Here is a 25,231-nt window from a genome sequence, read left to right as displayed (position 1 = left end):
TTGTAAACATCGAAGCAGGTCATTATACAGAAAGGCTGAAGATTCATAACTAGATCTTCCAGATAAATATTTTATGTTGTATTTTTGAATTATTTCTTTTTTTGGGAAAAGTGCATTTATACTTCTGTAGCGTTTCTCTACTGAGTTTTTCATGTATAGATGCAGAATTTTTTCTGTAATATTATTATACGCAATATCATGCATAATAATAAACCTCTTATAAACCTTTCGTCATACTCTTCAAGAGGACCCATCATTTCAAAAAAAGCTATACTTGTACCACTTTTCCATTAAATGTAAGTCCCTCATAGAGTGCAAAGTTAAATTATTTACGATTTCGAAGATAAGTTTCAACTAAAATTTCCGTACGCGAATTCTTGGGCGACTAAAATTGCATCCTATAAATGTTACCTATATATTTCTTAATACCTCGTATATGTGTCACTACTGCGTAATATTATTACGTATGATTATTTATCTATATTATTTGTCTAAATGTTTCTATAAAAATCATTCAACTACTGTCACTCTTTTCAAGGGGAGGCAACTCCCGAAGGAACAGTCGACTAACGCGGTATTTACGATTCGATCTTTGGTCTCAGCATGCTGGTCCGCTACTTCACGGGTCGGATCTGTATTTTTCTCCCGATCTAACGCCCGGAGACATTCCGTTTCACACGGCGTCTCATTCCTTTCCTTTCTGCCCGTTCGTCGGCATCCATCGGTGTCCTTTTAATCTTTCTAGCCAGCTTTCCACGGCAGATTTATTCCCAAAGATTCGTTGACCGTCTCGAGGCAGCCGTGTTGGTCGCTTGACACGTTTAAATGGCTCGAGAATCACCGACTTCAAGGAAAAGAGCTCTATCAACTGCCCAGACAAAGGCGCGCTCCCGAACGAGACAGACCCTGTTTCTCCTTCAATTCTGTCTTGTTCCGTTTCAATTTCTCTTCCGTCTTACTTCTTTGCCTTTCCACACAGGAGACTTTGACGTATATCTCGACGCTCGCGATCATATGGTACTTTGTGAACTGTGTGGATGTTAGAAGGCGATGGGTGCAACAAGTTCTTGAGAAGGGAATTTGAATTAAAATTTGTCTTAATCGACGAAGATATCGCGGGAATAACGATAAGCTGAACAGAGGTAGTTTTTGATAATTAAAAAATTCACGCATTAAATATCGTAACGAGTACTGTACTTCGGATATATTTCATATTTGTGTGTCGTGTGTAGACCGTGCATTTTTTAAATTAAACAATTTTTCATGAACACATAAATATCCACAATTGATTAATTATTCGTATTTTAAGGTCGAGATGTATATGGTGTAAATTTAAATAATTTTCTTAGAATATAAATCTTCGTAAAAGATTGTGAACACGGATTTTATAGCGTCGATCGTCGACCATTTTTATCGAGACTCTCGAAGAATGTCTTCTTCGTAGATTTTCGAGGAAAGACGGCGTCGAAATCAAATCGCCCGAGGCGCTCAAGTCTGCCAAACTTTACGATCGATCGTTATTAAGCTAACTCGTTTTACCATTAACGACGGCGTAAACCTGATCATTGAGCAAATTTATATAGATTTTCGAATTGTTTCGCGTGAGCAACCATCGTTCTCGCCACTTCTGGCCTTTAGAATCCGGAGAACTACGCGAATTTCGCAGAAAATCGACGATAATGGCGGCGACGAGGCTAGGGTACGATGGAAACGAAGTGCTTGAAAATGTGTTCCCGGTTTCTCGAATTGTATTACATAATTACTTCGAAGAAATATCCTATAGAAAGTTCGTGTTTTCGGAAGAGCGATACTTTTCGTTTAATTTTTTAACGCTGTAAACTTCCATGATCAGAACTATCAAGTCTGAGAGTTCTTTTTTCCTTTGATCTTTCCTATCTTTTCTAGCCTATCTTAGCCTATCTTTTCAGAAGCTTTTTTTTTTAGAAACGTGACACTTTGTAATATTCCCATTTTTCAAGCTGATTGTAATCCACAATTAACTCTTTATAACTCGCAAGTCATGCACTTAATTGCTTATATATACGCTTTTCAATCTTCATTTTATTTATCAATCATTTGCTATATCATCGATCGCTGATTTATTCTCTGATATCGATAATCTATAATCAATTAGAATTTCTTTTTTTTCTGTATAATCTTACATTTTAGTCTACAATCTATAAAATCGAAATCTTATTGTACGCAGTATTTCGACTTTGAAAAATTTGATTCGACATGTGAGAAAGTATCTCGTTTCGGAATGCGAAAATCCGGCAGAGGGAAGGATCACAGAGAAACAAAAGAAAATATTCAATTTTATCCTTATTCTTCGTTTAAAAATCGACATGCGAGGGGATGACAGTGTCGTGAAAGAGGTAAAGGGTCGAATTCCGTACTAGATCGAAGATAATGGCAGCGATGAGACGGAAGAGAGTCGATCACAGAAGTCACTTATCGACCGAAGGAAGTCGTTTAACGCTTCGTTACGAACGGAATTCCTTCTTATTTTATCTATCGCCTCCTCCTTCTTCTTACCGAGCAAGGAGAATGACATTTCATGGAAACAGAACGAAATTGGCATATTGGCAGGTCCTTTTTTTTATCATTATTATTATTGGCTCTTCGTCACTGTTTAACTTCATATATAACCGACATGTACCTAGTGGGCAAATTGCAATATCTGTAGATATTTGGAATTTTTGTATGTATGTCAAAATATTTTTTCATAACGTATATCAGAGAAAACTATTTGCAAAAATACTCCAAACGAATTTATATTAATAACTTTCGTCGACGTCCAAACTCTTCGAAAATTAATCATTTCCCCCTTTTATATGCAACGATATATTTAAGAAAATAATTTTCGAATAAAAAAAATATACGTGTGTATAGTACGCGTGACTATCCTACATCGACACAGTATAAAATAAATGTACTATTATTCTAAAATTGCTGCCTTCACCTTCCATTCGGCGGATTTGATCAAATCTTAGCTTTTTCTCTTTCCGGCCCAAATCAATCGTTCTAGTTCCTAATTCCTCATATTCAGAGAGAATAAAAGCTTTGGAAATATCCTGAACAACCGAATCCACTCTTTCATTCGACGTAAATCGTTCCAACATAGGGAACCGCGAAGAGAAGAGAGGAACGTAAAACGAAAAAGATCGAGGTCGTGGAAACAGGATCAAAATGGTTAAGTCGATGGAGGTTCTTCATTTCGCTGGACCTTCAATCTGCTCGCGTAAGTCCTGGCTGCTGTTATCTTATCGATTGACTTTATTACCTAAGTATACTTGGTACGTGAGTAGCTCGAGGGGAATCGGTCGATTCTGTGCCAGACATTGGATCGACCATTGCTGCAGTGTCTAGTCATAGCGCGCTAAATGAATGGCACTTTATGACGCCATCCTCGTTCCAGTTGCACGTCCCGTACATTTGCCATTCTATGAATAATTGTTTCTCCATGGAAACTTTCCATTACGCGCATTTCAGTCTTGCATTCTTGTTCACGTCAATATCCCGTGAAAGTACACGGGATATTGTGCAGAGTTGTATGGAAGTTGGTTTAAACAGCTGGTATTTGAGTAATTACAGTGATGTACGAATACATATTTATTTGGAATCGTCAGTTTGATACGTTCACGAAAGTGTACGAACGCTAGCCATATGGAAAATTTGTTATGTATCATATCGTGTGTGTTATTCATATAAAACATTTTGAGATTTCATTAGTGTTGTAACAAAGCACGGTTATCGTGATTATATCGATGAATATAATAATATACAAGAGTACATAGATAAGATAAAGAAAAAAAAGAAGAAGGAAGATAAAAAAAGAAAGAAGGTAACTATTTGAAACCAACGATGAAAATGCGTATAAAAGTTACAAAATATTTGAAGTGGTTTATTATACGTGTTGATAGAGACGAGTGATAAAAATTGTAATAGTCAATTATATTAAAATCACTTTAAGTACAAGCACAGAGGTAGTATATGCTGGTCGTAATCGTCGCTCGCTCAATACTACTGTTCAATTCTACGCTCGCTATTCGACTGTATCACTCGCTATAATCATTGTCCTAGAGAGCATGTTCGTCTATTTGTATCGAGCGGTGGAATTACAAAAAGCTCAAATGTAACTCCGGTTGACGATTAGAAACAACGGTGATAATGTTTTGTCCGGAGTTTGTTTACCTTTGAATCTAGCAGACCAAAACAACGTTGGTACTCCAAGGCACAACAATACGAGTCTCTCCCGATTTGTATCTTCTGTTGACTCATGTGCAAATATTTATATATGTAACATATTTGTCGCAAATGTATATGTATTTAATAAAAAATTAGTATACTACATGAACAGTCATCTGAGGCATATGCATAGCAAGGGTTGAATATGGTCTCAATGAATATTGAGGTTTATTCATACGAATAATCGATTGTTTAAACTTTCGTGACGGTGATGGCCAAGAAAATACCGTAAATTGAAGTGAAGTAACAGAAGTTGGAAGAAATTTATAATGATTAATTTTGGAAATTTAAAACCAGTACTTTGACGCAAATCTAACTTTTTAACATTAAGAATTCGAATAGGATATTATAAAAGATTTTATTTTTCTGTAAGAGACGACATATTTCTTATCGAGTGTATAAATTTAAAAGTGCCGATTTCCGAGATACCTTATCTTCAAATTACATTTTTTAATTTCAAACTCTGAGAATTCATGGAAACTGGAAGCCAATTTATCCAAGAATGATTAAAAAATAAAAAGAAACCAGGAAAATCCATGCATTTACGCGAAGAAGTCGTGTTGTAAGGAAAAAAGGATCGCAGTGAAATCGGCAAGAAAGAAAGGCTCTTGAGCATTTCGCCTCGGGAATCGCTCGTTTTAATCGCGGACGACGATGCAACGAATTAGTCGTCGTTCCGTTTTAAACCCTTTCTTCGCCACATGGCTCGAGTCAACGAGCTTTCAGAGGGTCGAGAAAGCTTGGAAGCTGGTCGCAAGGTGCGAAAGCATGCTTGAAGTATAGAGAAGGTGGTTCTGGTCGAAGAAAGAACGAAGGCAGACCGGAAGTGGGATGAAGATTGATACGAAACAGTGAAAGGGAAGAGACTAGTCACTGATGGAGGTGAGCAAGAGAGTTTTCTCAGGGAAAAACATGTCTTCGTCTATTTCCCGAGCGAAGGAAATTCTTTGTGTTTTTAAATTAAGTTAGCCCACGGAAAAGCCATGCATTCGAACTTTATCCTCGTCCCTTGCTTTCTTCGAACGCTTTTTCACCCTTCCACTATTCTTATTTCGGGTTCTCCAGCAACGCTTATCGCGATTATTTAACGCAAATTGCTTCTCTGATTTTTATTGCTCATTATACAATAGTAGTGTGAGATAAATATTTGCGATTAAAATAAAAAAGAAAAGTAAACTTCACGCAGATAAAAATTCTTTCGTGACAGTAATTTCTATAAAATGTTGTAAAAATTGGTAACTTTGTAGCTCTTTATTTCAATAACTTTGGCTTTATCAATCATAAGCGTTAAGATGAGGTTTCAAAAAAAGCTTTAGCGTTACGTTTTTCAGATAAACGTTAAGATAGAGAATATTTTTTGTTTGTAGCTGACACGGTGTAAAGGAAAGGACGCATGTGACGTGAGGATACCAGATTCCAAGCTCTTAGGTGCACGTTTATATTCAAAGGTCCATTAGCGGAGCAGCGTTAATTAATATTTAACTTCCTGTCTGAAGCAAAGGGTATTTATTACGCTTTGTATCAGGTGTCTGTAAACTATACTCGGGACGTGGTTATGATAGCTTACTTTGGTTAATTTCCAATGTATACATAAACAAAGTCGGTCGCCACTCTCTCTTGTTTTTAGTGAGTTACTTGATTTTCTATCGATAGTTTCGATAAACAGGCTCAGGTCGGCTGAAATTGCCTACGGTGCACCTGGTTGCATTCATAAATAAATGCATCTTCCTTTTAAGGGTACCAAAAGTAAATTTCTCTACCATCAATTTTCATAACATCAAATTTCCACGTTTTAAAGTTCAAAATTTTATGTCCACGAGAGAAAGTTTCATATTTTCGTAATTATTTATATCGTAATTTCCAAATATGATGCTATGACTTTCTTGAACTCTTCGATTCAAACTTTACCATCTTTTAGGATATCGTCTATACTTCGAATTCTTATATATTCCATTATTCGAATTTCAAAAACTTGATTTCATCGCTCCGTTGAAGTCCCATCTCTCCAATAACATCGTCATACTATCAAGCTTCTAAAGTCAAAAATTTTATATTCAAGGAGAAAAGCAAGTTTTCTTGTCGTATACATATTTTACAAAAGATCATTCAAATCTTAAAACATGTATCGTTGTCAGTCTATAAAATGTTTAATCTAAAAGTCACACGAATGGAACACTTTAATGCTTTTAGTGTTACGAAAGTTAAATCGATGTTAAGGAAATTGAATTTTTCCTAGCAAAACAAAGATTCATAATCGCAACAATCTCGACTAAGGTTCCTCGCATCGTGAAATCGTTTTGAAATCACTTTATCCTTTGTCTGGTCGTCCTGACTTGTTAACGCGATGGATTAATAGTCGTCACTCAGTCTAGATGAAAATTCTTGTTTACTTAATTAATTAAATTTGCGAATTCGATGTGTGTCCTGCTAATGAAAGGATGTAACGTCACCGACTTGGCGCAAAGGTCCCACGCTCTGTTGAATATAATTTCGGCCAGGGCGGCGGAAATGCACTGCCAATTTTCCAACATCGTTCGAGTGTTTGTCCGGCGGCTTCACCACGGACATCCAAACTACATCCACACGGAAACGCTTGTTCCCTCTACGCGACGAATACAGCCCGATTTCCGAATTACACGCTCGCACTTTCGAAATATCTAGCAAACAGTAATTGAAACACGACTGACCCCTAGATCTCCCTGCATGTCAACTTTCTATACTTCCTCCAGCCCTATAATTACTTCTTCCCCGCGAAGAACTTTCTAATAACTTTCATCTTATCCCCCTTTGATATTCTTATGGCGTATGCATAAAAGGATGGTGGAAAATTAAACGCTGTAGAGCGTGAAGAGCAGCCATTTTGTACGTGATGTTTACGGGAGTTTGTGAAGCGGTCATGCCTCGCTTTTAGTTGATACTTTCTGGGTACTTAGTTAATGAAGTATAAGAAGTAGCTGAGATTAAAAATCGTCGCTGTGTTTGTGGTTTTAGAATATTCTCAAAGGTGAGTGTGATTACAGAGTTTTGTTTTTAGGAAATAAAACACGCCGCTTGCGTTTGAAAATGGCACCTTCGGTTACTTTAGAAATGGAATAGCGACATAAATATAGTAGCAGATTGAGAACTTGTGAGTTTAGTAAAGGGTGGAGCTGATTAGTTTGAGTGGATCGATTCTCAACAGTCCAACATTCTTACATTAATTCCTGTTGTTTTAAAAAATTCAAAGTATTCCATAGTTCATGAAAGGTTCAAATAATTCCATCTTTTTGTTTAGGAGTAAGTAACTTTTTCTGTACTAGATGGAAATTTGTGTCGTTAGGAGGAAAGTTTCATACGGAACGGATTTCAGGTAAATGTGTATCTATGTCGTGTTCGAAGCTTTGGATGCCATTCTCTCCTTCGCAAGATTAAATCTCGCGCGCGCTGTACACAATGTAATGCCGCGCGGAAAAATACTCCGGTCGAGGGTTTCATCTTGGAAAGATAAAAGCGTCTCGAGGATTCTTGGAAATCGACCGGAGTTCTATCGAAGGAATTTAAGAAAATCCACTGGAATCATTGCGAGAAACAATATATGAAAAACAAAAGAAGGAGATGAGTTTCGAACAAATTACCATCGAACGTATATTTTTGGCTGGTTTCTTCGAGTAAGAAAACCAAACATAAGATACGAAAATATAAAAAGATAGAAGAAACATAACTTTGCAGATTGTATTTATTCGCGTTATTAGTATCATGTTATTAATTTATATTTTATATGAATCACACTGTAAAATAGATCTTTTTAAATTTATATTCTCTACGTTTGCAAACATATATGTACGAGCCAAACAAAACGAATATAGTGATATATATTAATATTTCAAAATACGTATACATTATCCTACTAAAATCTAATTTAAACTCCATCTAACTTTAACAAATTAAAAAATATTGTCATTTTCCAAACTATTCGGTCGATAGAGACAAGTACGTATATAATGAAATACCAAATATCCGATCAAAATATCGCAAATATTTGAATATTTTAAAGTACGCAGATTATATTGCTAAAATCTAACTTTTACTCCATCCAATTTTCACAAGTGAACAAATTTCATTTTATTTTTTCTTCAAATCATTCTATCTGTCGATATAAAGCAATAATTAATCGCAATAGGTTCACAATAAAATAGCAAATCACCGATCTTCCTGAACACTTAGCCACTTTTGCTAGCGTCGCAGGTTGTCGCGAGTCAACAAAGAAGCGCGTCGTTGCTTTTCACAGAGACGGAAGCAGCAATGACCCATGGAAAGCGACGAGACATTCGTACGGCAATCAGGACGAAGCACGAAGAACCATTCAAGTTGTGGGCTTTCATCGTCGCCTTACAAGTTCCACCACTTTCCGTCCCCATCGCGGCTTTCTCGTCGTATATCTGGTTCGCCGCTCTTTTCCGCCCTTTCCTTCGCTCCCTTCCAACCTTTCTTTCGCATTGGACACCCCTTTTACCCACGTACCACTCTTCCATCCTCTGTTTGAGCCTTGCCGAACTGTATATAAAGTGGTGCTACTAAATTGGAAACCGCAGCTTTGTCGATGCTATTGCCATCCTCTTCTCTTTACCTTGCTCGTTTCTCTTCCTCCCCATTGAGCCCACTACCCCCTTCCTCTTCGCTTCTTTTCTCGTTCAAACCGGTCCTGGTCAGGATGGATCGTTGTTAGAGTTGACATTGGGGCTGGATTTATTGGCCTGGCCCGTTTTTCGAACTTCTTTCGGGGTTGGTCGACCAAGCTTCGAGGGTCGCTGGATCTCACGGCTGGAAAATTCGTCTGTCCTGACGCTTTGATAACTTTTTCTCGCGCCTCACTGGCCTCGACCTCCTCACTGGTTTTCCACGTCCGAGCCGCGGTTTTCTAATTTCTTCAGCTCCCTTCCTTCTAGCTCCCAGGTGTTTTTCGTTTCTCTCTCTCTCTCTCTCTCTCTCTCTTCTTTTTCTTTTTCTTTTCCTTCTTTTTTAATACTGTAATGGATGCTGAGGAGATAAGAGAGAGGAAGCGAAGCGAGAGCGTTTAGGTAGATTTCGCGTTACGTTTAAGGACGATAATGGTGACTTGAGTTTATTAAGCGAAGAGCTGCCAGAGTTGAGTAATTGCCATTTACGGTTCGCTGTTTAACATGAAAATATTGACCGGAACAATTTGGCCTTTGACAAAGACCAAGTTCGAAACTTTTGTCACTCGTTACGAAGAATAATGTTTTAAGATGGAATTTGAATTTAATTACTTTTAGACTTTCCTCTGCTTCTTGCAGGATGAAAAGTTCCTGCTACAAGAAACTAGAGACAACTTTCAGGCTTGTTATAGCTCACTATATAAACAATTCCTCTGAATATTTTTTAGATTAAAATGGTAATTATAATTCCATTATTTTTTAAATATCCAACAACGTAGAAATTTCAAGGGAAATTTAATAAGAATTGGTCTCTACATATTAAAATTCATTACGTTCTAGTAATCTATCATGGTCTAATTATTATCACGAAAGCATTGGCTTCTACTTCGATCGGATTACAAAGCTCGGTACGGATAGTAGATCATGGAGACCGTCGATTTCTACCACGGATGAGTGCAGATAGATATCAAACCGATGAATTTAATATATGAGAAGGTCGACTTACACGGAATTAATTAGAACTATTCTGCATTCGGCAAGTACCATCGCTTGAAAATGTCCGGCAGATATTACCCGACCCCTTGCTGTTCTACTACGTATAATATCACGAAATTTACCGATCTACGTTTGCTAAGAAATAAAAGTGCAGTATTTATGGGATCATTTACGTTATTATAATTTTTATATTTTGCACGAGATAATAATAAAGATTAATTGTAAGACAACTATGTAACTACGTTTTAACAGATCTGACTCATCAAGTTCTCGACTTGATCTCATCGGTCATAACCAACGGGTCACTTAATTAAACATCAACTTAATCTTGACTTCAATTCAAACCTAGACTTCAATTAAAATTTCCAATTAAATTAAAATCGACCTTGACCTGGTTTTGACTTGATCTTTAGCTGACATTAATCTTAGTTTGTAGTCAAATTGATCTCCACTTGATTCCATTATCGAAAGCAATATATTTTAGCATTGTTTTAAAGCAATATAATAATCGATATATTTTATCGAAAGAAAGAAAGGAAAGTTTCGCTTATATTTTATTTCATACTTTAACGTGTATCCAATCGAAACCTCTATGGTTCCTTCATCGTGTAATCTCCATACGTTAGCGTGTATTTTTTTAAAAACATGACGTAGAAACGTCTCGAAGGACGCTCGAACAAGAACTCATTCAACTTTCTTGCTTTCTTTCTATGTATATACTTGGCGGTAATCTCTCCTCGCTCGTTGACCTCGACGACTGAGCAAAATTTCGCGATATCTTGAGAAAAGAAAAAAAAAAGCACACATCTGTCCTCGAGACTTTCTTCGCGGATTTCATCCGACGATATTATAACTCTCGAGGAAAGGGACCGCGCGCTCGAGTCGTTGGAAGAATGGCGGGTATCGACGTCTTCGGATTAAAGTTAATCCGGTTGAATCGGCATTCTCGTGGAAACCACGGACGCGGTGCACTTTAGCTGATTGCTTGATTTAACGTAAACGGAGGCACAGCCCACGAAGGAGAGAGGCTGCAAGGCGAGTCGGAAAATGCGCTTTGCTTTGTCTGCCCGTCGCGATATCGCCCATGGTCTTTCGTTTTCCTCTCGACTTTCGCACGCTAACCTGCGCTCCTTGTAGAACATTCGTTTCCACCAGATGCTCGACGATGATTATCATCGAAGGTAGAATAGAATTGCAATATTACGTGGAATAATGTGATTTACTGTTAAGTGGTATATGTCTACGTCCTTCCATTTTAACTTTCTCTTTTTTACAACGAAGCTGCAAAGTTTACGAAGAGTTAACACGTTGACTGCTACGTGAATCTCATATGCATTGTATATTGAGTTGGCTAATAATTTTGTCGGTCTTTTATTTAGTGTATAATATCTCGAAGAACGTTGTAAAAATTATTCAAAGAAAGTAAAGACATTTTTTCATGAGAAATATACATTTTGTAGGGCAATAGCGCAGATATCTTACTTTGCGATTAGGTAGACTTTATATGAAAGCCATAAACACTTGACGTGCACTTTGAAGAAAATATAAATAAACGTATTACTCAATCTAATATCGTAAGGATGATAGAGTGGATGACTATTACGACAGGTTGAACTATTATTTTATTGCCAGGTAAAAAGAGAGTACGCTCACACTCGCTGGCGAAGAATCTCTTGTCTTTACGCAGGCACTCATTGCAAGCGCACACACACACACCACAGCACATATTTTTTGGCTTAAATCTGCGTGTCTTACAAGAATTGCCCGTAGCCACCAGCCCATCATCGCTTGTTGATTTTAAGACTGAACAGAAAACTATGGATATTTAAACTATCTACAATATAACATTTATCCTAACTTGTACACTAACACTACAACAGTTTGTTCTGTATAAAATATTCAAATTGTTGAATATTTCTTAATCTATGAAATTTATCTTATTTTCATTATTCTGAAAAATTTAGCAACATCTGATTGAATCACCGATGATTACCAATGATCACCATGACACTCAACGTGTTAATCAGTGGTTTCCGAAAGATTCAACATTGCGCCACGCGTCTCTCATTCCACTAAAAACTTGAGATATAGTTGCAAGTCGATATTTCCTTTTTGGAATATAGAGATACGAAGATGCAGGATTAATTTACGATCGATAAGTCGGAGTTTAAGTAAATGCTCGGGCTGTACCGGGAACAGTAACGAACTGAGACGCGGAATAAGTGTTTCCCATGTTCGTGGCAATCTCCGAGAGTGAAAGGTGTCTCGAGAATGGATAGAATTTATTCCGTAGAAGTTCCGAAGGTACAGGGCTGTCTTGTTGGAAAAATTTCTCCCCGGATAGGTTCCGCGCCGTTCATAGAATACTTGAAGACGGTTGCTCTCTTTGTAACAGAAGAAGATACGATCAAAACAGAGCTTGCCGCAGTATCCCTTTGAACGTTTCGAATTCTTCACCGACATGATTTTCACCAAGTCGTGAAGACGTTTTTAGAGGCAAATGAAACCAATTTTCCGTGGAAATGATAGTGAAAATGGAAATATATATCTGGTATTTATAGAAGATAATCTTGTTCATCTTAATTCTGTTGCATGAACAGAGATACCTATCGATATTCCGATTTCTCTTTTATTGAGGCAATTTGAGTTTCTACGAAGAGACTATTTTACGGTACATTGCACATTCTAACGTTATAGTAAAATTTCAATTATAGTTATATGATACTCGTTTTTATTTTATTAATACAATGTAAGAGAAAATTCTTTTCAACCTCAGAGTTCCGAAGAATCAGAAAGGTGGCCTCTGATAGCTAGGAGACATATTGGAATTCTGGAAAATTTAGCCGTTGGATTTCTCCCCTTCTTCGGTTTTATGAATCATGCGAACAAACCGCCTGATACCAGTGTAGCCAGCAACTAGAGTAACGACGAAAATGTTGTCGTTCTACGTGATTGAATATCGATTATGTGTCGAAACTTCTTCTTGCTTGCTAGTGTCACGTAAACTTGAGGGTTGGATGATAAAATAAAATAGCTGAGTCGTAACGCAACTATTAATTTTGTTTTAATTTAACTTTATTATCAATTCAGCAATCACGATGGAATACACACTGAATTAACATAAGTCACAATTCACTTCAACCACGTTATGTAAAACTTAGTTACAATGATACGTTAAGTACGCGACTGTTATAAGAGTAGAGACCAGTAAAGATATGTTGACTATTCTAAGGATACAGAATAAATAAAATTTTACTGACGATACTGTGTCTGAGGAAAGCTAGAGGGTGTGTCTAAGGACACGGGACTATCGGATTTGTTGATGACAATTTTGGTTAAGGAAGTGAGGGCAATAGACACAGTCTCCGATTGGATAATAAGGCTGTTGGTGGACCAGGAAGGGTTTGAACCGCCCTCGTGAGAAAGACAGGAGGAAAACCAACTTTTCGTGTAAACAATAAACGTAAACGGAAATCTAAGACAAGAGATACTCGCCTGGTCCGAAGGACCTTAACTATGAAAATTCCAAGACCCCTAGTGGGTGCTTAAGACTATTGAGAGTACGCGCCAAGGGTGTGCAGATCATCTGGGTGCCATCCTACTCGCGGTGTGTGGCCTGGTCTCTGATGTGAATTGACGTTACACTAGCAGAGTCAGCAAGGGTCGCATCACCGGATACCAACATCCCAATTTTTTTTTTTTTATTTATTCTTGTTTTATCATCTAACCCTCAAGTTTACGTGACAGCCACGTGCTTAACCATCTGTGAATCTCTCGATTTTTTAACTAGCGTAATCGACTTTCTCTTCGACAGTTGATTATGTTTCGATATAGGGTACGAAAGGAATTCGATTGATAAGTTTTTTTATCTTATCTAAAATCTTTTAATTGACGGTTATCACTTGTTGATTTTCACTTTTGGTTAGAATTAATAGAATAGAGATGTCTCCTTTTGTATTGGATTTTAATTGTACAAATGTAACATAATGGAAGTAAGTGTTTCTTTTTTTTCTACGAAGAAAGATATTCTTCCGTGTATTATTCAAATTAGGTAAATGTCAGAGAAGATCGAGATAGAATTTAAAATTTGATTCTACTCCAAAGCTTTCGTATTAATATGCTGCTCAACAGTTGCGTTGAAATTAGGTTTAAACTTCTAAGAATTTTTGATAAATGTCAAGAAACGATATAGAAATCATGTAAGGGTTATTTAAATTGCATAATAAAAATTTGTATAATAGATACATATTATATACTGGGTAATAATGAAATAAACTTGCATCATGCCAAAATCAACGTGCAAGTCTTCAATCTTCGCATAAATTACACGCACAGGCGACCGGAAGGTTCCTCAACTTCGTACTTTTGGAACAAAATTCCGCTGGAATTATAAGGAAGCAGCAGAAGATTATAATTGAAAGAAGAAGATACAATCAAATTGACTCATAATTGTTAGATAACTTACTAAACAATTACAGGTTCTTCGAAGTAGACTGGCATTAATGAGGATTGAGTTTACAGGTTGTTAAACTCTGAATCTCCTTCCGGTTCTTCGATATAGAATTTCCAAAGAATGTTCTTCACGGTGTTCACGTTCGCGATAGAAAATTTAAATTCTTAAGATATATTGAAATACTAAAATTTCATGATATCGATTCGTTTTCTATTGCGAAACGAAGAACATTTATAATCAATGAATATGATTTACGTTAATTACTAATTATATCTGGCATCAACATAATTTGACGTTCATGCTCTCTGCTGATTTTCTTATCAAATCGTAAAGATCCAGGGAATTTTGTATAATACTTATGGCACATATCTGGTTTCATTGTGTAAGTATGTGCGCGCATGTAGTAGAAAATTGATACTAAGTGGAGATATCGCGAGTTAGCGAACCTTTCTAAAATATTTACCGAATACTCAGTACCAGGTGTTTAACTTTCGACGCTGTCATCTATTGTAGAACTTAAACATCACACTTAACCCTCTGTTTGCGAACTATTCTTGGTCCACTTTCTACAAGATTTGTGTTTGTAACCTTTATTAACGTTATTTGTAGAACTGTATATCGCTTGATTGTCTAGTGAATTTCAGTGAATCACAATTTGAAGCGGATCAATTGTTTATTTAAGCTTTGAGCAAGTTTAGATCTTCTCAAGGATCAGATTAAATCCCTGAACAGCTCTTTATTTTCTAAAGAGAACTACTCGGCTCAAGAAACTTATTTCAACATTCAAAGACCAAATGGATCAATTTCAACATGTTATGCTTCGAATCAGAACATTCTCGAAGATTAACTGAAGCTCACAACAAACAAATTGCAAATCAAACTGTCAATGAAACGTACATTCGTCATAGCCTTTGTTTTTTAATGATTCTTTGCTTTGTACAAGAGTATACTCAATATACTATATTTAAAATTTTAATAAACCCTACGACAAGAACTAAATCCTCTAACAAAAATTTCATAAAATATAACAGAAGATTAATTTGAGATTAATTTAAGAAGAATATTTTAATATTCAAATGCTTGAAATTAGAACGTCCACGATCATCAATTATCTAGTTACGTATACGTTTGACGATACAAGTACTCGTTCTTTAAATCAGTAGTCAGATACTAATCAATTTTCACTTTGCACAGCTAGGTCTAATAGATTCACCGTTGGTATCAGATCGCAGCCGGTCGTATTTCCCCGTCTCGAGCCGCAAGTCTAACGGCCGGTTACTCGACGATCCCTTCGAGTTCTCGAAGAACGTTAGGATCCCTTGTGAGAATGGAAGTGAATTCGATTCCTCGAAGAATCCAGTTTCTGTCTGATGCCCTTTCTTTTTCGCTCGTACCGGGCGGAGATTCAAATCTCGAGTCGATCGACTCGAGACCACTTTGGCGTCGATCGAGTCTCTCCTTTGGTAGATTCCACCTCTTCCACTTATCCGACTGGACGATAACATCGAGAAATAATCCGGTGGTTTCTTACCAGGCACAAGTTTTCGGGGAGAACCGTCTTATTATACTCGACGACCGGGATTACCGTGACCGGCTCAAGGTCGCTGCATCGATCTTACTGGAAAGCTTTTCCTACAATTTCGTGGTTATCACTTTCGCTGAAGGCTGCTTCATCGTCGTTCGATGCTTCTACCTTTTTTGCATCAAGTTGGATCGAATTAATTTTCTATGAATTTTAGATTATTATTTTAGAACGTACATCGTTGTTTCGTTGGAATATCGTCAATTCTGAGATATCTGTAAAGATTCGATTTAAGATTGAATTATTAGATCGTAATGTATGAAATGTTCGATTTTGAACGAACAATACTTCACTGAATATTAAATGATATTCCTGTGTTTCGGAGTATTTGTGAACTATATGTGAAGATACACGTTAAGTTAACATAGGAAGATTATAAGTTGTTTTTTACAGAAGTTACAGGTCTTTTGGTACTAGCTTTAACTTTTATCTAGAAGAATTTTACAAGTATAAATAATTATATGTCGGAGATGAATGTTGAAAAAAACCCCAATACCCTAGTCCAGACTTTTACTGTAGCTGCACTTAAGTAATATAACCAAGAAATAGTTTTAATGTTCTAATCTGATTTTATGACGATGTGCTTGGGCTCGAAGTGACATAACGGGTCACTGAACGTAGCCAAGGTCGCGGGAGGGACGTGTAGCTGACAGAGGTATGGAATAATTATATAGCTCTCCTTAAAAACAAAGATTGACCCGAGAGGTGGGGAGAAGAATATATAAGGGCAGTTCCATTTGCACTGGGGGTGAGTTCATGCAACATCTCGACCATCCGGTCGCCGCTATTACTTATAGCCTCTTGTAGTGACCAATAAATATCAGCTATAACCGCGATGGTAAATTTGAGTGAAGGTTCATCAAACGCCCAAAATTCCAACCTTAACCCGACATATAAATATGTCGGAGATGAAAGGAAAACTGGAAGCCTTCTAATGCTTTAGCCTAGATTTTATCATAACTGTAATTAAGCAATTGTCATTTGTAATTGTTTGATATTTGTGAAAGCGAAAGTGGGTTCGAGGTGACAACTGGTCGCCGAACGTAGCCACGGTCACGGGATAAACGTTTTGTCTAACGAAGGTGTGGATCGGTTGTATCGTTCTCCCTAGAAATCACATAGAATTGTACTTTAGAGATGTCGATATAATGGGACACACGTTGTATTAGGAATCAATCTCCAGATAGAAACTGCCTAGTGACGGCGTTTGGATCTTTCTCGATGTTTCCAAAGAGTATACAACAAACTTTTGACAGAAATTGCCTAGCAACAACGATTGGAACCTTCTCGATGTCTCCAGCGAGCATATAACAAACAAATGCAGTCGTATAGCGAAATCAGATATTCATTCGAGTGATCGCCTTGGAAAGTGATACATCGAGCAATTTACCGAGTGTCTCAGCAATCGTATTTTTGTATTAAAAATTATTCTGCGCATAGTAAAGAGTTATCCCGTTGACCGTGGACTCGTTTGAACCCCGGAACATTGTTAATAGCGTTAATTAAATTCATTATTCGTAAAACCTATCAATCGTTAATCTCATTATTCGTTAAATTCATTATTCGTAAGACATATTATTCGTTCCTCTTATTGTTCGCTAAACTTATTATTCTTTAATCTAATTATTAGTTAAACTTATCGTTTGTTAATCTTATCATTTATTAAACTCATTATTCATAATATTTTGTAAAATCTTGTTTATTCGCGTAAATATATTCTCTGTTTTGTAAAACTATGGCTAATTCAAACGAAGAATCATTACGCGCCTTAAATCCTAATGATAACCCGACAAATATAAATAATACCAGTAGCTTATTACATGTGTAGATATTGTGATAAGCGTTAACCGGGTGCTAATTCTTTTATCAACAATTATTGACTGAACAAATATACTTTTGATAAGCCTCTGAAGAGATTTCTGATGTTTTGTTAATTTACATTCGAATAGAATGGCAAACATAAGATACAAGATATAATATGTCTCGTGATTTACTAACGCATATTGCAAGTAATATGTTACTTTCGAATACGTACGTATGCACTTCACGTTTAAAATCGGTCGTTCAACCTGTCGTTTTGTATTTTTCTATGTCGCGCTCCATTATATGATCGCGTTACATGCTATTTTTCTCTTTTCATTACCTTTTTCACGCCGTACAGGCCCGTTCGAAGGAGGCCGAGATAAAACACGATTTGGGGCGCGCGGTGGCTGAAGGTAGGCGCAACTCTCAAGGAAAATATTGACCTTTCCGCGAAAGTTGTTCAGAAATCTCCGCAAACTATACCTGGAGCACCACCTGGAAGAGGGCTTCGGCCTGTTTTCACAGTTGGCGGCGCTTTCGTTAAAATCGATTCCGCGTCTGTCGTGTCTGACTCGCGAACACGCGGCTGCTACGAATTTTTCTCCTTTCCTCTAGTGCCGTTAAATCTTAGATTTTTCGTATTTATCAATATTACGACTAATAATCCTATCAAGTAAAAATTTGTAATCAACATCGATAATTTTCAGCATTTTCAACACGTTCGTTGTCACTCTGTTTTACGACATTCTTGATCTTCTTACGTTCCACGCAAATTATCTTTCTAAACGATTCATCGATGCGCAGATTAATAAATTCGCGTGACATTGAATGGTTCAAGGTTCTTATCTTTCATCTAAGTTACATGCAGCATTATCGAACCGATAACTAGAGTGTCAAGGATCTACGAAATTAACCGACACGTGGGACGTCTGAGATTAGATCGATTGTGACTGGAGCGATTAAAACCGTAGGTATTAAAACGTCTGACAGGTTCGTTTTACTAATTTACGACAGTAGAACATAAATAGAAATCTGTTTGGTACCTTATCCTGAATATTTTACATACTTCTGTATATTCTATGCATTTTTGAATTGGGCCTTCGAGTTCGCAGTTGTAAATCGTATGTACCAATAAACGTATAAACATTCACAGCATATGAATTACGAATTACGTTTTCAATTAGTACATTTTTCGATATAAAAATACAATATTTCTAGGGAATTTGTTTTTACAATGCACAAATTTGATTTATAGATATGTTATGTCGCTTCGATATTTACGAAACAAAATGTATTTTCGACTTTAAACACTCTCTTTATTACAAACACAGCGATGAAGCAATATTTATGATACGAAAACTGGCGACATATATTTATAAAGAGGGCTGCTATTATCACAAGAACAGCAATGAAACAATCGGTAAAATTGAACAATACGCTTTACGAACAATTTAAACCCAAGGTGTCTTTATGCGCATTATACGTATATTCGACTGTTTGGTCAATTATATGAAAACTTTCCATGGTTTGTACCTCTCGTTATTCATGCTCGAACAAAATCTCATCCTTCTTTCTTTCTTCTTTCTTTCTTTCTTCCTCTTCCTTAAATATTGTTTGCATAATACCGAGGCTAGGAGCCAGTTGCTTAATGATCCGGCCTCATCAACTTCCGTCTTTCGTTTTAATCTCGATTCCTTTCGTACAAAGGTCATCTACGACGCTCTTAATCTGCATCCCTGTCCATCCTTTTCCACGATTTCTTTCTCGTCCACAATCTTCCTCCTTTCTTTCGCGTACCTAGCCATTTCAACTCTTCGTATTTATGTCTTCGTTTAAGACGATTTCTACTCTTCACCTCTCCTTCATTCCCCTTTTTTATACTATCTGAATTTTCCGTCATTTAATCAGTCACTGTCTCAAAGAAGTTCACCGTCTAATTACCGCTATTGCCGCACCGCTGTTTTACGTGAGCAATTATCGTCACGCGATTTCGCTCCCCGCGAGAAGACAATGGAACGTGACAATGGGAAAGAAACGAATACAATTTTTAGTTATTTAAAGCTTCGAGAAGCGATTGTTTGTTGAGACATTGATAAGTGTCCAGCAAACAGAATAATCGGCATAGTAGCTGTAATTTATACGATTTTCTTTTATTTCGTGGCTGAAACTGTTATTGAAGACGCGAACATATTTATTATTATTAGACTGCGGATCCCTGTATATCCATGGAGAAATTTAAAAATTGCAGAAACGCGGAGAATTCGCGTAATATGCAAAGGTACATAAAATACGCAAAGTTTAGCATCTATTATAATATTTGGTAGCAGTATAATATTTCGTAAAACAAATTTCTATCCCTTTATTTGTCTTTGTAGAAATTCGCATAACGAGCCGCAGTATAATTATCACTGGTGAAGTTTGTAATCCCGTGACATGCAAAATTAGTTCGATCGTGAAAGGGAGTCTAGAAGATGTTATTTTCATATTTTTCCATTGTTTTATCGATACAAATTGCTGCGGTCTCTCTCTCTCAAAAAAAAAAAAAAAAAATTCCCAGCGATCACGTTTGTCCGCCGAACGGCGCGCGGCGAATTGCATCGAGTTTCCGTATCGGCTTTTAGCCGTGTCCCCGAAGGCTCCCTCCATCTTTATTCTCGGCGGGAACCTCGGCGCAACTTGTCGCTATTCATTTACCCTTTTTCCCTCGTTCCCAAGGGAGACGATCTTCCTCCGTTCTCTTGCGGGACACTTTCAGCCTCCGGCTCCGGACCGGAGACGTTTTGAGAAAGTGCGAACGATTGGGATTGTCTCGTCTTTTACACCGTGAAAGGACAGCCACGGCCTCGATGCACTTGAGACTCCGGTGAACAAAGGATCGGGCGATATTTTTTGCCCGAGGGAACGGACCAACCCGACAATTACGACGATCGATACCATCTTCTCCCTGCGATCATTAAAATGCTTTATTTTTATTTTTTCTTCTTTTATTCTCCGCCGTTTTATTAAATTCTTCTTTTTGTCTTTCTCTCTTTAGAATATTTTTCTCTTACCGTGTTGACTGCTGCGAGGCAGACGCCGATGATCGCCACTTGACTTGCTAATGGCGCGATAGGGAAATTTTCTGATGGACCTGGGATTAATTAAAACACTCGATTCGAATAAACGATATTGTTTTTGGAACCTTTAATACTGTCGATGTCATTACACCAGTCGATGTTAAGTACCGCGTGTACTATAAAGCAGGAAGTCTTGTTTTACGATCAGATGTAGAACAAGATTGTGCTATGTCAGAAGAATTCATTCTTAATGATTCACATTTCACTAAATCGTAAAAGAGATACGTTTACACCGCTGACCATATGTATCACAGTATTATTGATCAATTCTTAATGTTTCTCTTACTTTCTATCTTGTACCGTCCAATTCCTATACTTCTCTATAGTTGGCACATTTGGTACCCTAATGAGAAACAGTTTACTTATTTGTTATTTACTTGTCATTTGCTTATTTGTCAAACATTCATAATAAAGGAACACATAGCGTAAGTTTATGTGAATTATCAGGATTTATAGAAACTTGCGTAACAGATCAGCTGATATTTGAGGATAATCGTTGGTTATATTTACAAACGAGAGTTTGCAAGTTAACTTTTCCTCTTTCTTTTTTCAAAGACATTGATCGATTGGTCAGCGATAAGAAAAACGAGGGAGAGTTACTTGAAATTTCGCAGCGTCTTATACGAAATTCAGTCTCAGTAATCCAGCCTCGTAGTTCCGTAATCAGGTGAAGTAGGGCGCTATAATTACAGACGCAATTTGTTTCGAGCGTCGATGCACGACTGCTTGGAAGTAGCTCAAGGATCATCGTCTTCACTCCGCCTCTCCTGTTCCGCCTCCGTGAATGCCGGGGAAACCGACAGAGAGAGTAGTAAATGCCCCTGAAGTGAAACGCTGTCGAAATAAACGGTGAATCTCGATCGGTCAGTACTCGTGAGTACTATACTGACGTATCGTCAGTATTAGAACGTTTCACGGCTCTAGTTAACGACTAGATTGTTCCCTTCTATCGATTTTTTTTCGAGTCTCGAATATTGTTACCTGCCCGCTCCCAATTGGCATATTTCTTATCAAAACGAGGAATATATTTAATTAATTAGAATTAAAATGACACGACGAAAATAAATAATTCTGTGTAATCAGATTTCTATCCTCGTCAAATTGAATATTAATATTACCAGGAGCATTTTTTTTTCATCATTTCCTTGATCGAACTATTTTATCAAATATCGAATCAAATTCACAACTTAACATTTCTTTCGTTGAACTGATTGTGCTGTTTAGTTCGTTTCACAATTTCATTGTGATCGTAAGCAACTCAGGTTATTAAGATAGCAATAATTCGATAAATTATTAATAATACAAATACGTGAATAAATTATTGTAATACGAAATATAATATTTATATCTCATTAATTTGTAATATTTATAAGACTGTGAATTATTATTTATCAAGTAATTATTGTCGAAGCTTAAAATCTATTATTTATCGTTGATGCACCAACGGTTATACGGTTATAGAATCAAAATCGTTGATATTATTTACACATAAATACGTGACTGTATGAGGCCAGCGTACCTATATGTCGCATGCGAAACTTAATGCGACTCTGTTCGGGGGATAGTAACTTCCGGCTACATCCGCTGGAACCGGAAACATCGTTAATCAACGAATGATATATAAAGTTTGGGGGCAAATAAAGTAGCCGAGCAAACGTCCCGGCGTAGAAAATTACTTTCACGATGACGATGAAGAGACGGAGAAGGAAGAAAGAAGGAAAGAAAGAAAGTATAAGACGAGGTGTCGACGGGAATCCAAGAAACGGCTGGAAATAAGAAATGTCATTAAAGTTCCTCCATAGGCCACGTGTCGATTCCTTTCCTATCACGGTACCACCCTTCGAGATCTCCACTTTTTTCCTATCCCTCGCTTCTTTGATTATTCCTCATTTTCATCCACCACCACAGCACCTGATATTTGCATTGGAAATTTCTGACGGAGTGGGGATGGTCACAGGAACCAGACCGCGACAACTCTTTCTTTACTTCTTCCGTTTTCTTCGTCCTCTTTTACTTTTTCTCGGGACGGCTTTCTTTGATTCCTTCTATCTCTTCTACTTCTGGCGTTTATCGGTCACGAAGTTTTTAATTGCGAGTCCTTGAATTCTTATTCTGAGAATGGAGAATAAATGTTAGATACGTTTAATATCAATATTGTTGAGAAATAATTCATATAAAATTATCATTCTATTTATTTATATTGTCGTACACGTGTTACAAAGGTTCATCAGGTGAAAATAAATTTCATATAAATCTATATGAAACAATGTGTAATACAAGCAGAAAAAGTAGAAAATTCTTAAAAATTGTTGTTATTTGACCATTTTCGTGTTAACACTACAATTCGTTTATTTCATGTTCATTCCTTAGTTATTTATTCTTAAAGCATAGAATATAGTCAAATGCTCTAAAAATGAAGTAACTCGATTCAAACCAAAACTTAATCACTGTATCAACAATGCTAATAAAAATCTAAATTCCATCAATATCCAAAGCTAACGATAATCCCGGTTCCAGTACCGAGCCAGGCTAAAATTTCTTCCACAAACTACTCTTTTCGTCTGTCACATGACACATCATACTCACTGCGTCGCATTATCACACGTTCTCCTATAAACACGAGTCTTGTCTCGCGAAATGAAACTTTCCGGGCCGTGGCATTTGCAAATCACGCGCGAAACGTCAACCGTGTACGTCAGCCGAGTAAGGAGATCGGCAGTGATTTGATTTTTTACTCATTACCAGCCAGACAAGAAATTTTATTTCGCCACGGTTGTCTTAGGTTCCTCATTTACTTCTTCTTTATTCGTTTCATTCCATTTTACCGTCGTTTTACAGGATGTCATAAAAAAAGAGTCAGCGCATATGTAAAATACGATATTGATCAAATGGCCACTTCTACTTCTTTTACAAATGTGTGCCAGTTCAAATGTCATTTTTCATAACATTTTCTCGCAGTATTTGTTCAATTTCTTGTCGAATAATATCGTTGAATGGCTCGATTGTGGTCGATTTATTTGCATAGGCGTCTTCCTTTTTAGTGTCACTACCGTTGAACATAATCCCGGTGATCGATATCGATAATAACTTTCTATTATGATAAAATCGAACGAATACAGCACGGTGTGTAATACATCAGCCGAGAAATGGAATGACGATAAAACAAAAATGTAACATCTCTTTCATGACACGGTGTATAATCTTCCTTATCCGCTGACGTAAATACGCTGATAGGATTTCGTGACGCCCGTGTACACCCCATAGAAATACGTTTCATCGTAATACGATACGCGGCCATGAATAATAATATTTACCCACGAACGTTTCGTCAGGAAGCGACGATAGTGAATAGCCGGAAGGATATCTCCCTATCTATAACAAGCGAATTCGATCGTCGATCTCCCACGAAAGTCCACGATTTCCCCTTGATGCACGTTGTTATTCATTTGCCCATGGTGGATTTAATTAGTTTTCGACCGATTCTCGGCCTTGGCACTAATTAAACTCGCTCTCGCTCCTCTTTCTCCCTCGGTTTTATCGCTTGTGCCGCCTTGTGGGCGGTGTAGGCGGTGTGAAAGGGTTGCACGAATTTGTTTTAATTGTTAATTGGTGAAAAAAGGAACCACGTCTCGGGGGAATGTTTAAAATAACGAGTATAAAGATGCAAATTGGGGAACGACCGTATAACGTTGTCCAATTTTTTTCTGTTCATTAGGTTCCGAGAGGCTCGCGGATTTTTGTGAGGGATTCCATGGCGCCTTTTTTTAACACTGATGAAATTGAAAGGGATCGTGATTGTATTCACGTTTACTGACCAATTGTTGATAAAATTAATACGCCCAAGTTTAAGATAAATTATCATGATATCACGATATCACGATAATTTTATTTATTATATAATTTGATGTTATTATCACGATATCACGTACTTGTTAAATGTAAAATATCGAATTCATAGTTCTGGTTACAGTTACATAACATACATATTACATATCTATACAATGTATACATAGGTACACGTATAAACCAATAATGGAACACCGTGATATCTGAACGTTAATAAGTCATTGTATGCACTTTTTTTTTTTAGATAATGTTTATCACACCAAGATACATTTTAATACATTTGGGTATTCACAATAAACTATGAATTTTGGTAGTGATGTGTTAGGCAAAGGTACCGATACGCGACGGTACGACTTATGTGTCGGCGCTTTACATTTTTTATGTTTAATACAATCTTTGTGTTTAAGCCGCGATTTTGTTTTTCTTTGCTTTTTTCTGTCCTGAAAACTTGGTCGCAAAACAGGACGCTTCGGTAGTCTATTTTTTGGGTGCTGTGTAACTTTGGGGAGGGGTGGGATGAGAGGGAGGGGGC

The 25,231-nt window shown here is 37.1% G+C and overlaps 1 protein-coding gene across 2 annotated transcripts in view; it reads left to right on the top strand.

The window, feature by feature from the left end:
* LOC100748560 (delta-1-pyrroline-5-carboxylate dehydrogenase, mitochondrial) overlaps positions 1–25,231 on the top strand; it is a 58,937-nt gene that overhangs the window by 20,876 nt on the left and 12,830 nt on the right. Inside the window, exon 8 of one of the 2 annotated variants that reach the window (XM_024372352.2) lies at positions 24,569–24,939. The exons of the other annotated variant lie outside the window; for it this stretch is intronic. The gene's annotated coding sequence lies outside the window, so the exon portion shown is untranslated. Of the gene's footprint in view, positions 1–24,568; positions 24,940–25,231 lie in introns of those variants that run through there. 2 annotated transcript variants of the gene reach the window in all.

The sequence above is a fragment of the Bombus impatiens genome, unplaced genomic scaffold, assembly GCF_000188095.3.
Source record: "Bombus impatiens unplaced genomic scaffold, BIMP_2.2 scf_0060, whole genome shotgun sequence".
Classification (NCBI taxonomy): domain Eukaryota; kingdom Metazoa; phylum Arthropoda; class Insecta; order Hymenoptera; family Apidae; genus Bombus; species Bombus impatiens.
This window is presented reverse-complemented; position numbering and strand designations above follow the sequence as displayed.